The sequence below is a fragment of the Epargyreus clarus genome, unplaced genomic scaffold (assembly GCF_041222505.1).
Source record: "Epargyreus clarus isolate Ecla_fem2 unplaced genomic scaffold, WU_Ecla_fem_2.2 ptg000023l, whole genome shotgun sequence".
Taxonomy (NCBI): Eukaryota; Metazoa; Arthropoda; class Insecta; order Lepidoptera; family Hesperiidae; genus Epargyreus; species Epargyreus clarus.
The window spans coordinates 13,741,509-13,753,984 of NW_027332230.1; positions in this window are offsets into that span (position 1 = coordinate 13,741,509).

The window sequence follows — 12,476 nt, forward strand, 5'->3', positions numbered from 1 at the left end:
ATCAGTAATTATTGAACAATTTGTACTTAGAACCTTAACTACGCTTTTATTAGAAAAAAATCTATACTTATAATAAATCTGTAGAGAGGTCAATTCTGTACATGAAATATATTTCCAAAATAACTATCAAGGGGTGATTAGGGATCGATACTGATGCCAAAAATGTAATCAGTAAAATTTTTGTCTGTCTGTCTGTCTGTCGGTCTGTTTGTCTGTCTGTCCGTCTGTCGGTCTGTTTGTCTGTCTGTCCGTATAACCGTTATAGAAACAAAAACTACTCGACGGATTTTAATGAAACTTGGCACAATTATTTTTCATACTCCTGAGCTGGTTATAGTATACTTTTCATCACGTTACAATCAATAGGAGCAGAGCAGTGAAGTGAAATGCTGGGAAAACGGGAGAAGTTACTCCATTTTTTAAGCTTTCGTCGCGTGTGAAACCTTAATGGTTAAAGCTACACAGAAATGATGTATGACGGAAATGTTCTCCTTAAAATTATATAAAAAATATCCCACGACCAGCATATGTCTTTTATGGTTGACTCACAATAACACGTGTAACTCCCGATAGCTTAGCAGTTCGAAGCTTTCGGATTATATTTGTCTACTCCTACGTTTATAACACTCTCAGTCATCCCTAATTAAAAAAGTTGTGATAAAAGATAAGGGTTGTTCACCCTTAATTTTTTATTTATATGGCAACACAACGTTTGCCGGGTCCAGCTAGTACAAAATATAAGTAAGTAAATATAATACGAGGTCGAAATATTTCGAAACCGTTTGACCAATCACCTTCATAGGGTATTTCTATGTTTTATTGTTTTTTCGTTAGAGGCATATCATTACTCAATTCATGTGAGTAATATTAATACATAGCCGTAAGCAAGGCCTCCAGCATCGCCAGTTAAGTGGTATATTTAGTCTAGATTTGAATTTTTCGCTATTCATTTACTTGCCCTGAATACATAATAGTACCATTATTTTCTTCCTAAATCCTCTAAAAATACAAATGGGAAAATATAGACAAACATTAACCCCGTATATAACAACTATAACGTTGGGGCTTACATCACGTAATTGCCCAACTAACTATCGTCACTCAACTGGGAGTTCTTACTAGTTATTATTCAGGCAAGTCGCTTAACACTTACGAGTAAGTTCCCTTTGTGACAAAGAACACGTTGTCTCTCCACGTACACGTACTTTGTGTTATTATACTTGTTCTAGTTAAGTTTTATTGCAATGTATTTTTTTACGGGCTACTTGGAAATTGATGGTTATAATTTTTTCGGATCTGTTTTTTTTATCTGATCTATTGTGATACGACTGCAGTAGAACAATTTACGATATCTGCCATAAAAACAGCAGCTGTTTTTTAAACGAGACGCTCCAACTTAGTCTCAACCTCTGTAAGATACTAGAAAGGCTTGTATTCTTCAGGGCAGAGTTGGAATGTTAGAAGTCTTTTCACAGCTAGAATGCTTTTACTCTTGTGTACTTCGTGGTATGAAAGGTTATTTAAGTTGTTCAACACTTGTTCAGATTATTTGAGTCGTAGTAATGTATCCAATCTACAATGCTTTTAATCAACCTGATGCAGGCAAACTAAGTCTCAATTGCAACAACGTATTTGATTGATAAGGTGACTTTATTGTCTTATTTAGTTAGACGAGTAAGCTGTGTGTTTATTTGCTGCTAAATATACCGCTGTGTAAAAATGCTACATAAAAGTACTATGTATATTTAGACAGCAAAGAAATTCTCCTCAACAAATTTCTTAAAGGACCTCTGGGGCATTACGTATGGAAATAGACTATTCCAAAGACGCATTGCAGAAAAAGCGATCTATATAAAAGGAAGTGACGTATAAGAGAAGTTGAAGGGCAAGGTTATTGGGGGAATGAACTGAAATGAGGTAAGGTTTTCTAAGAAATAAAGATATTGGATTGAATATGAGAATGTATTATTTGCTTATTTAACTTTCAAACTTACATTTTATTTATCCGACAATTTTCTTTAGACCCGTGGCTTAAAGCTTTTTTATAATATAGGAGTAGCAGACGAGCATGCACTCCACCTGATGGTAAGCGGGTACTACCGCTCATAGACATCTGTAATCAACCCCAGATAGGATTAGATATTCCTACCTGAGTTCAGCCACAAATGCGCCGCTATCCCTAAAGACTACAATGAAACGCCTCGGAAAAGTATGTCTCTCCCACACCCTTCAAACCAGAACACAGCAGCGCCTAACACTGCTGTTATGAGGCAGAAATAGGTGTGGCGGTGGTGCCGCAGGAGTCGAACCACAAAGGGTTCTACCACACTCTAATTATTCGAAGTAAATTGTGCAATATAAATTAATTACCACTACTTTATAGATTACAGCCTGCATGCCTGAGAGTCTGCTATTATGTTCTCAAGGGTATGCGAAGTCTACCGATCTATTTAACTAACCTAAATCCTTCCACAACGTGTATTACTCGTAGTATACAAGTTTCACCTATATACTTATGACTCGGAATGAGAAGATATGTTTCTTTACGTGTCAAAATAAACCATACAAAAAATATCAAGATGTAAAAAAAGAATAATACAATCGTATATACACATTAATAAAAATAAAACTGTAGTAATGTTACAAATATACTAGCTGACACGGAAAACGTTGTGCCATATAAATAAAAAAAATGTTAAGTATGCACAACCCTTATCACTTAGGTATGTAGGGTATTTAAAATAGATAGTAGCCGATTCCCAGACCTACTGAATATGCATATAAAATTTGGTGAAAATCGATAAAGCCGTTTCGGAGGAGTACGGTAACTAACATTGTGACAGTAGAATTTCATATATAAGATATACCTACTCAGAAAAAGACCATCTTCGTTACGTCACTCGCGTTACGTTTAAACACGTTCAAAGAAGTATAATTCCAAATTCCAAAAAATCCGTATTTACAGAAGAGTTCAAAGCGAGCTGTCATAAGCGTGATTTATTCAAACCAGTGGATTTGTAATACAAACAGTATTATCCAATACGAACAACTTCCTTGTCAAAACGCCAAATCGGGATTAGATTGACAGCAGCAAATTGATTCATAGCTTTGATAAGTCAACATCAAATTATTGGACTTATTGTAAACGAAGACTTATAATACTGATTTTGGACAACGAGATTAAAGTGAAATATTGCCAGATAGATAAAGGAGATACTGGATAAATTGTAGTTTTCAGTTATAATTAAATTTTAATTTACCTATGTAAATTAAAATTATGATTATATATAAAATTATGATAATATTTAAATTTAATATTTAATATTGCAATGAAGGTAAGTATAGTCCGCGCCAAACTGTTGGTCCGATAGTGTTGCGAGCAGGTGTAGTCATACAATTTGCTATGGCGACGCGACTCATTTCTATATTAAGAGCGGACTAGCATTTTTACGCGGACTATACCTATAAAATTATAAATATGTAGTATAAGTCTGCAAAACTAGCAACGTATTTGTCTGTTATCCTAATCCTATTTGATTTTTTTATTTTTATACCAAAGAATAACGAAATGTCAATCATTCAAATCCATGCGTCTCGTTGATATGTGCCTGTCATCATAAAGTTCAAGCAAAAGCGAAATCATATGAAATCAAAATATTTTATTCAAATTAGATTTTTACACAATTCGTTTTGAACGTCAATAACCTATTACTGATTTACAGACCGTCTAGATTCGGAGATAAGTAGCGTAGGCGAAATCTCTTCAACTTTATTTTGAATTTGTTATTGTAAATCCGATATACACCCTTTGAATGTTTGAAGTTTATGCTCAATGCTGTAACAAAATGGAAAGTTTTCGAAATCTATTTTAATGACAGTAAGAATACGTTAATTCTAACATTGTCTCGTTAATATTCGTATTATAGGTAGAAGGTGACAGAAGTCATTATGTTTGGAGTGTGGAGACATCGCTGTTATAGTCCGCGTAAAACTGCTATTTCGCTCTCAATATAGAAATGAATCGCGTCGCTATAACAAATTGTATGACTACGCCTGCTCGCAACAACTTCAGAGCGGACTAGCAGTTTGGCGCGGACTATACCTGTCTACATTACATAACAGCAGAGTTGAACGTTGTTGTAGTTATGGTTGAAAAGTATGATAAAGCAGAGATACTAATTCTGTTCCCCCGAGCAGAAGGGCATTCATGAGGATTTCTGCGCGTTAAAAAAAAGAGATACTAATACGAGTATGACGCGTTACAACTTACGACCAAATTAATAACTATTTATCAAATAAATCTTTCGTAGGCAAATATTGGATGTACAATTGTACATATTTGACACTTTTTATCTACTACAAACTTTGGTAGGCAATAAATTGGACAGATTGATTATCAATAACGGATATAAACCAACTTCAGATAGGAAACTAATACTAATTGAAGTTGATTACAGACAACGACAGTGATTTATCTCCCAATGGACAACATTTCATATTCTAGGTAAATAAATATTGTTTATCTCGTAATATTTAATTTAACGAAGATTATTTTTAAGTATAAAAAGTTCGTTATACATTTTTCTCTCGGGGTCGACTCGTAAACAAAAACAAGTTTCAAATCTTGATTCGACCCTCCCTTTATGAAAAGACGTCAATCACCGCGGCTTGTTTAATAAACGTTATAAACAATGCTCCTCCTCACTTCATTCGGATTTGGTGCAAATTGAAGCGTTAGCGGAAAATATCAATGAATTTTCAAAAGATTGAAACGCTTAGTCCATGTGTATGACTTCCCATTTTTATTTAACTTAACAACCCATTACTGTCCCACTGCTGGGCAGGGGTCTCTTCTCAGAATATCAAGAATGAGGCCGTAGTCCACCGCGCTGGCTGAATGTAAATTGGTAGTTCATCCATATTTTGCATTCCAATAATCGAAATTGTTATTTTATCATTCCGACAATACCCGTTACATACACACAGACGAAGCTTAAATAAAATATAAGTAATATTTACGTATATTTGTCTCCAAAAAACACATAAAAAATACATGCAGGACAAGTCAAAAACTTGTAAGTTAATTAATTAATTTTCTTTTTTCACATAAATACATGCAGGACAAGTCAAAAACTTGTAAGTTAATTAATTAATTTTCTTTTTTCACATAAATACATGCAGGACAAGTCAAAAACTTGTAAGTTAATTAATTAATTTTCTTTTTTCACATAAATACATGCAGGACAAGTCAAAAACTTGTAAGTTAATTAATTAATTTTCTTTTTTCACATAAATACATGCAGGACAAGTCAAAAACTTGTAAGTTAATTAATTAATTTTCTTTTTTCACATGAGTCTTTGACTTATACTACAGTAGTTCGGCTGTCGGGTCTCACCGATACAGGGTAGCCCAACACGACACTTATTGCCCGAATAAATCATCTTAGAAACCTGGTTACATGTTATTTAACTTAAGCCTACGAGAAATAAGTGTTATTTTATTACACTAACCGGTGTTAAAACTTTGCGTAATAATATCGTAACTTCTAAATTAAAATCGCTTTTAGACTTATTATTATTAAGCTTATCCTTCGTTAGAGCCAAAACAGATTTAATAGTAAGAGAAAAGTAGTTACACTTTAATATTATAAAGTGGTAAATTATGTCGGAAAGTACATAGTAAAGGTGGAAAAACCTTCGATGGTTCGACACCGGAGGCGTCAAAAAATTTATCGCTGCCTTATAACAGGTTTAGTTTTTGCTGTACTTATCTCCCTAACCACACCTTTCAACAACAAGGCGATACACGCTTAACGCATCACACCTCAAGTCATAGTCATCAGATTGATCAAAAGTGTCCATGGGCGCAAGTGGCTTTTCATTATAAGATGGACTGCAAGCTCATCTGCAACTCCTATAATATAAAAAAATACGTACGTACATACGTAAATGCCATAAACCCAAATTTCATTTCATATATTTTTAACAATTATTATGTCTATGATTATAAAATACCTACTTTTTCAGATCAGTTTTCAGTTTTGTTTACCATTTGGAAAGAAGCATGCATCATAACACTTCAAGCTTTGAGAATAACTGAAAAGGAATATTATTACACCTCCACTGAAATCCCCTCTCGTATAAATTACTTTTATTGAAAACACTAAATTGTTTTTGCAGTCAAACTACCATCTTTGTTTATACAATAAAGACGTCTATTTGATATTTACTATTTTCAAAGTCAGTGATGCTAAACTTTTCTGTGTTACAAGAATTGTTTTTTTATTAACTTTTGTTGTATATTGTACCATTAATATTGATGTTATTCGAGGGACTATAATAACAATGTTTATAAATTGACGGAAACTGATGACAGAATCTATAGCATCAATCGCAAATTAACAATTAACTGTTGTAAATTCAACTTATCCTGATTATGATCTCATCATCATCATCATCATCAACCCATTAATGTCTCACTGCTGGGCACGGGTCTCCTTTCATAATGAGAAGGATTAGGGCATAGTCCACCGCGCTGGCCAAGTGCGTATTGGTAGACTTCACATACATGAGATTTTTTTTTATATCTCTCAGGTATGCAGAAACCTGCAACCCTCACGATGTTTTCACTTCACCGTTTAGCAAGTGACAATTAATTTATAATACGCACATAACTTTGAAAAATCAGAGGTGCGTGCCTGGGATTTGAACCTCGGACCCCTCGATGGAGACCGAGTTTCTTAACCACTAGGCTATCACTGTAGACTAGGATTAAGATCTAGTTAGAGCGAATCACGTATTGTCGGCTGTATATCTGTTGAAGTTTATTTCTATTTGTATGGTTTATGTGGTGAAAAGATACATGTAATTATACTGTACAATATAAATAATGAGATACCAACCATGATGTCTGTGGCTTTCTAAGAAATAGTATCTGAATTATAACTGAGGACTGCTTTGGTTGGAATATATTAGATAACTTAAGACGTCTTGTATTCTCAATAACATATTATACTAACATAGAAAACGGTCATGTTATAATTATACCGAACACAATTTATCACACCTGCAACAAATGGGGCTATAAAATATCAACGTAAAAGCATTTCTTCGCAAAAATGTAACGAGATTCCAGCCTCAGGTTGAGAACCAGTGCTATAAATGTTTGCAAACTTGGCAAGCTATGCGCTATCGAGCCTGATGATTCAACGAACGTTCAACGAGCTTACCTTCGAAGTTCGATGCCCGGATGAAACAAAACGTTTAAGTATATGCAAAGTTTATCTGCTTATGGATGTGTTGGTAGATTTGCATATGATATTTAGGAAATGTTAGCTTATCTGCTTATGTACGAGTATATGTGTTGGTAGATTTGCATATGATATTTAGGAAGTGTTGATTTATGGAAATTAATAAGTATAGAAATCTATTGTGTATAATGATGGAACGCCTCACATGTGTGTGTTTCGTATGTTTGTACCTACTCCATATAAAATCTGTAACAAATATTGAATATGTTTAGGTGTAGGTAAAAATCTAAATCTTGAATGTAATTATTTTTATTTCTTTTTATTCAGTGAAAAGGCTTTATCGCCAATGCGATTTTGGCGCCTCGGTGATAACAATTTACATATTTCAATAATTAACGACTAGTAATCAACTTAAATATTTTTTTAGCATCCTCCGAAAGCGGGTCCGAGAGTATGCTGTTACAATGTCCAATAAGTTTTATGTTTAATTTAACCTCTTGTCTCATATGACTATACTGCACACATTCCATTAATCTATGGTATATGTCATCGATATTATTACAAAACTGGCAATATGCAGAAGTAGATTTTCGCATCAAGTAAAAATATTTATTGCATGGAATGTGTCCAGATCTAAGTCTCAATGCTGTAATAGTAAGGCGTGCGCTCAGCACTTTATTATCAATCCAAGGATGTTTAGGTGGATGTGGTTGGATCGTACGGTACCATATTCCTTTTTCTCTCGATCTTTCATCAAAGTATAGAATGTAAAATAAAGTGTAAGAACGATTCAATGATGAATAAATTAATGTAAAATAAAATGAAGCAAAATGTGCTTAGTTAAACTAAATTTATTCAAACAATTTGCATGACATCTTTGATAAATAATTGACTATTAATGGTCGAATGTAGAAAGAGTCTATAATATATACTACATACTATATTATCCCGCTTTAAAATAATTTCTTATAATAATTACAACAAATATATTTTTTATTACTCTACTTACGTAATCCATCCATGAGCCCTTAAATAATAATACGTAGAATTAAGTATTAATTCTCATATTTCAAACTTCAAATAATTTCTAAGTAGAGCAATTATGTTTCAATAACCTTTTCTTCAAAGTTAAGACCGACCTTTAGCATGTATGCCTTCAACCTGTCTACTAGGCCTAGACTAGAATTCCCTAGACACAAAAGTTGGACATCAGTTTTATTAACTTCGGTGATTGACTATTCCGAGGGTCGAAACAACATTATTAATTAAATTTTGTTGCTACAATAATTCCTTAACTGAAAACACATATGTTGTTTATTTAATTCGAATGATTAAATTGTTTGGTTAATTGAAATAATCGGAATCTGTTCCTAGTGGGTAATTTCGGCGATGTGGTGAAGCGGTCAACATAGCATTTAAGGCATTGAAGGTGGTAGAACCCTTTGTGGTTCGACTCCGGCGGCACCACCGCCACACCTATTTCTGCCTTATAACAGCAGCGTTAAGGGCCGCTGTGATCTGGTTTGAAGGGTGTGGTAAGGGAGACATACTTTTACGAGGCGTTCCAGCTTAGTCCTTAGGGGTAGCGGCGCACCTGTGGCCGACCTCGAGTAGGAATATCTATTCCTAGCTGGAGTTGTTTACCATGGGCGGCAGTCGACACTTACCATCAGGTGGACTGCATGCTCGTCTGCTACTCCTATATTATAAAAAAAACCAGTCTGACGCGCAAAGGGTTCTGAGTTCGATCATCGGTCAGATACCAGAATGATGAATTTGGGTAATTGTTCTGGGTCTCGGTGTTTGTGTATTAGTCTTTATGGCACCCATGACACAGGGAATGTTAGTGTGGGCTGTGAGTGTAGATAGAGTCTGTGTTCTTGTGTCTGTGATGTTCTTTCTGTCTATTTACGATGCGTGGCAGAACGGTCACCATACAAGTCTCACAAGATTTCGGATTCTATCCCCGGCTAAGCATATACTTAAAATACATAGATACAACAGTTTTCATTTCGGTTTATGTACCTACTTTATGTATTCATCTATCATGGGTACTTGATATCCAAGTATTGGTCTTTGGGAGGTATTTGCGTTGTATTATTTTTTAGTATCTAAGTCAGTCGGTGCCAAAATGCAAGAACTACTTCAAGTAAGTGTGTCTGTGATAAATCTTAACTTCGCACCATACTTCTACCACCTAAACCAAGTTACTACACTAATATTTATGCCCAACAATCATTTTAGCTCCGAAATCACTTAGTTTCCGTAATAACAGTTTCATGTCACAAAGCAGACCTGAACTATCCAACATACGTTTCTGACATCAAAAGCGTAAGTTCCAACTTTGAACATGTAAAGTTCATTAAAACTGCGCGGCTTTGATCTTCTTTCGCCAGTTCAGATCATTTTAAAGTGGTTGATTTCAGTTTGAATGACGTCATGCGGGCTCATTTAATTGCGAGACAGATTTACAAAAAGGTAAAGGATTCGTCTCATTATGCTGGATGATAAGGTTCGTTCGGGTGTATTAGATGTATGGCAACAATGTAGGCTACGTCAGACCTTCGAAAGGAACCAGTATGGTGTGGCGGTAGGTTTCACCGTCACACCTATGTTTATCGTGACACAGTTTTTGCGCTGCGGTGGTAAGGTAAGAATACCGCCCGAGTTACATATAAGGCGATTATAGTAGGTATGAGTGGCAACGCATGTGTCATCAGCTTCAGGTAGAAAACTTGTTCAGTATGGAGTGGCGATGGACTGCATGCTCATTTGCTACTTCTGTATTACAAAAAAGTGCCATATATTTTTAACAAAATTGATGGTATGATGCTATCGCTCATAGAGCTTTATAATGAAACCCAATTAAAATAAGATACATGAGATAGGTCATCGATGCGTTGCTACCTGAGGTCATATTATAACATTGAGTTGATTAGACCATCATAAACCTTTGGTTTGACACCGTACAACGACTCAAGTCTTCCCAACTTTCCTTTATAATTTTGATTGCGATCTAAATGCGATGCGATACAAAAGTAAAAACAAAATTCTGTTATTCCTCGATCGCCTTATGAACAATACAAGTGTGTACATTCAGCACAGTGTACATACGCCCCTATCAATCGCATACCAGCTGCGTGTGGTTCGTGAATCCGATTTTAATTAAGTGTGCATCAGGGAATCCGGGATAGCTTTGTAATGACGATTTTTATTGTTCCATATTTATTGTTATGCTATGAAGTAAAATGTAATTAATGATGAACATGGGAATTCAGGCGAACAATATGTAATATTTTACGCTTAACACAAATTTGAGAACGTTTTTTAGGATTACTATGTGTGAAGATTTTATTATTGATGCGTTTTCTTCATTATTTTATTTAATTTTTCGTTACATATATCATTACATGTTTTCTGAACTAAGCGATAGCGAAAATACTAATGGTTATTACATTAATATTTTGTTATTGCAGTCAGTAATAAATAATAAGATTCAGCTTTAAATTTCGCACAGAAGAAAGCAGTGCAATACCATATAATATAGTGCATGTAACCGCCTAAATAACGTCATGTCATGTACCTACAAATATTGACACGACAAGAAAGGTATGATACCTTTCTACAAGATTCTTAACCTACCCTTTTACCCTTTCATTGTAAGACAAGTCAGTTACGAAAAGCCTTCAAAGTTGAAGGTTTACTTCGTGTTCAATAGAGCACTCGCCATTATGTCGATAATTAAAGGGCCCATTCCAAAACTCTGAAAAGTATTGCTAATGAAGGTTTAACAAGGAAAGTTTTTTTGCAGCATCAATAGGTCGGGTCTTAATTTTGTGTATTTGTCGGTGGGATCTAACATTGAATAATGTATTATTCATAAAACTTTCAGCCGGTCTGATAATGAGATTTGTTATTTTATGTGGAAAGTTTGTGAGCATCAGCCAGTGACTTTGAAATACCAAAAACCAAGCTATCGCAAACGCTTCTCTCTCTACAGTCGGCCCCTCAATGCTGAGGATCGTGACTTCTGCTTTATAGCGTCTTTCCAGAGATTGCGATTAGTGGCCTGGTGTATCGCCTCGCTGACCGGTATCTTTAGATGGTCCGATACCTGGTCTGAACATCGTTTTGGGCTGCGTCCTCTGGGTTTTTTGCCATCTACCTTGCCACCATCACCAGTAGATTTTCCAGGTTGTCATTATTTCTTCGGGCTATATCGCCGAAGTATTTAAGTATGCGGTGCAGGCAAATACTGGAAAGACGTTTAGAACGCTCTAGGTGTTATTCTTTTAAGATGGATGCGTTGGTCCGGAAAGCTGTCCATGGGATTCTTAGCATGCGCCGCCAGCACCACATCTCAAATGCGTCCACTCTTCGTCTGTCTGCTACTTTCAGCCTCCAATATTCCAATACGTAGAGGAATAATAATGTAATAGTACGCAAACGCTTACCGTTTGCTAAAATTAACTATACTGTTTTTTCCGCGCTCCGGGATTCAATCCTAAATTAGATAACTAAGTGAATAATGATTTTTTAATTTATTTGCTAAATATTTTTATATTTGTTTATGTATTTGTTGTATTGATATTATCATGGTCTAACTCTAACTTATGGTCTTCTATCTGAGAATACATTAAGTAGAATATTTTAATACGCTTATAGAGGCTTTTATAGTTAGTTAATTATAACTACGAAATATATTAACAAATCCATCTTTTCGTAATTTCTATACATAGAACTTTTTCCATTATATTTCATTTAATATTGATCACTAACATTTTATACGTCTTACCACATTTTAACATCCGTCAATAATACTAGTGAATTGTATTGCGTTAGTTACTAGATCACGGAGCAAAGCGAAAGCAAAGGATATCAATAAAAATTCTTCCACTAAATCAGTGAAAGTCTCCTATAAATATATTTGGTAGTATGAATGAGATTCGTGAAACGTCAAGTCACGCATGCTAATGTAAACTTACACTTTCCAATAAGGCTGTAGCAAACAGAGCCCTTACAAATAAACACGGAAAGGGAGAAAATAAATAGTTAGAACAACCTTCGGGGGTTAATTAAATTGTAGGGTGTGTACCGTGTTTCGCCACGTCAGTACCTTGGATTAGAATAGTAACAAAATGTTATTTTTAATTTATTTTTATTTTGGTAAAACATAATATTATCCTTAAGGGCTCGAACACAAAACTGCGATGCGACGCGATGCGA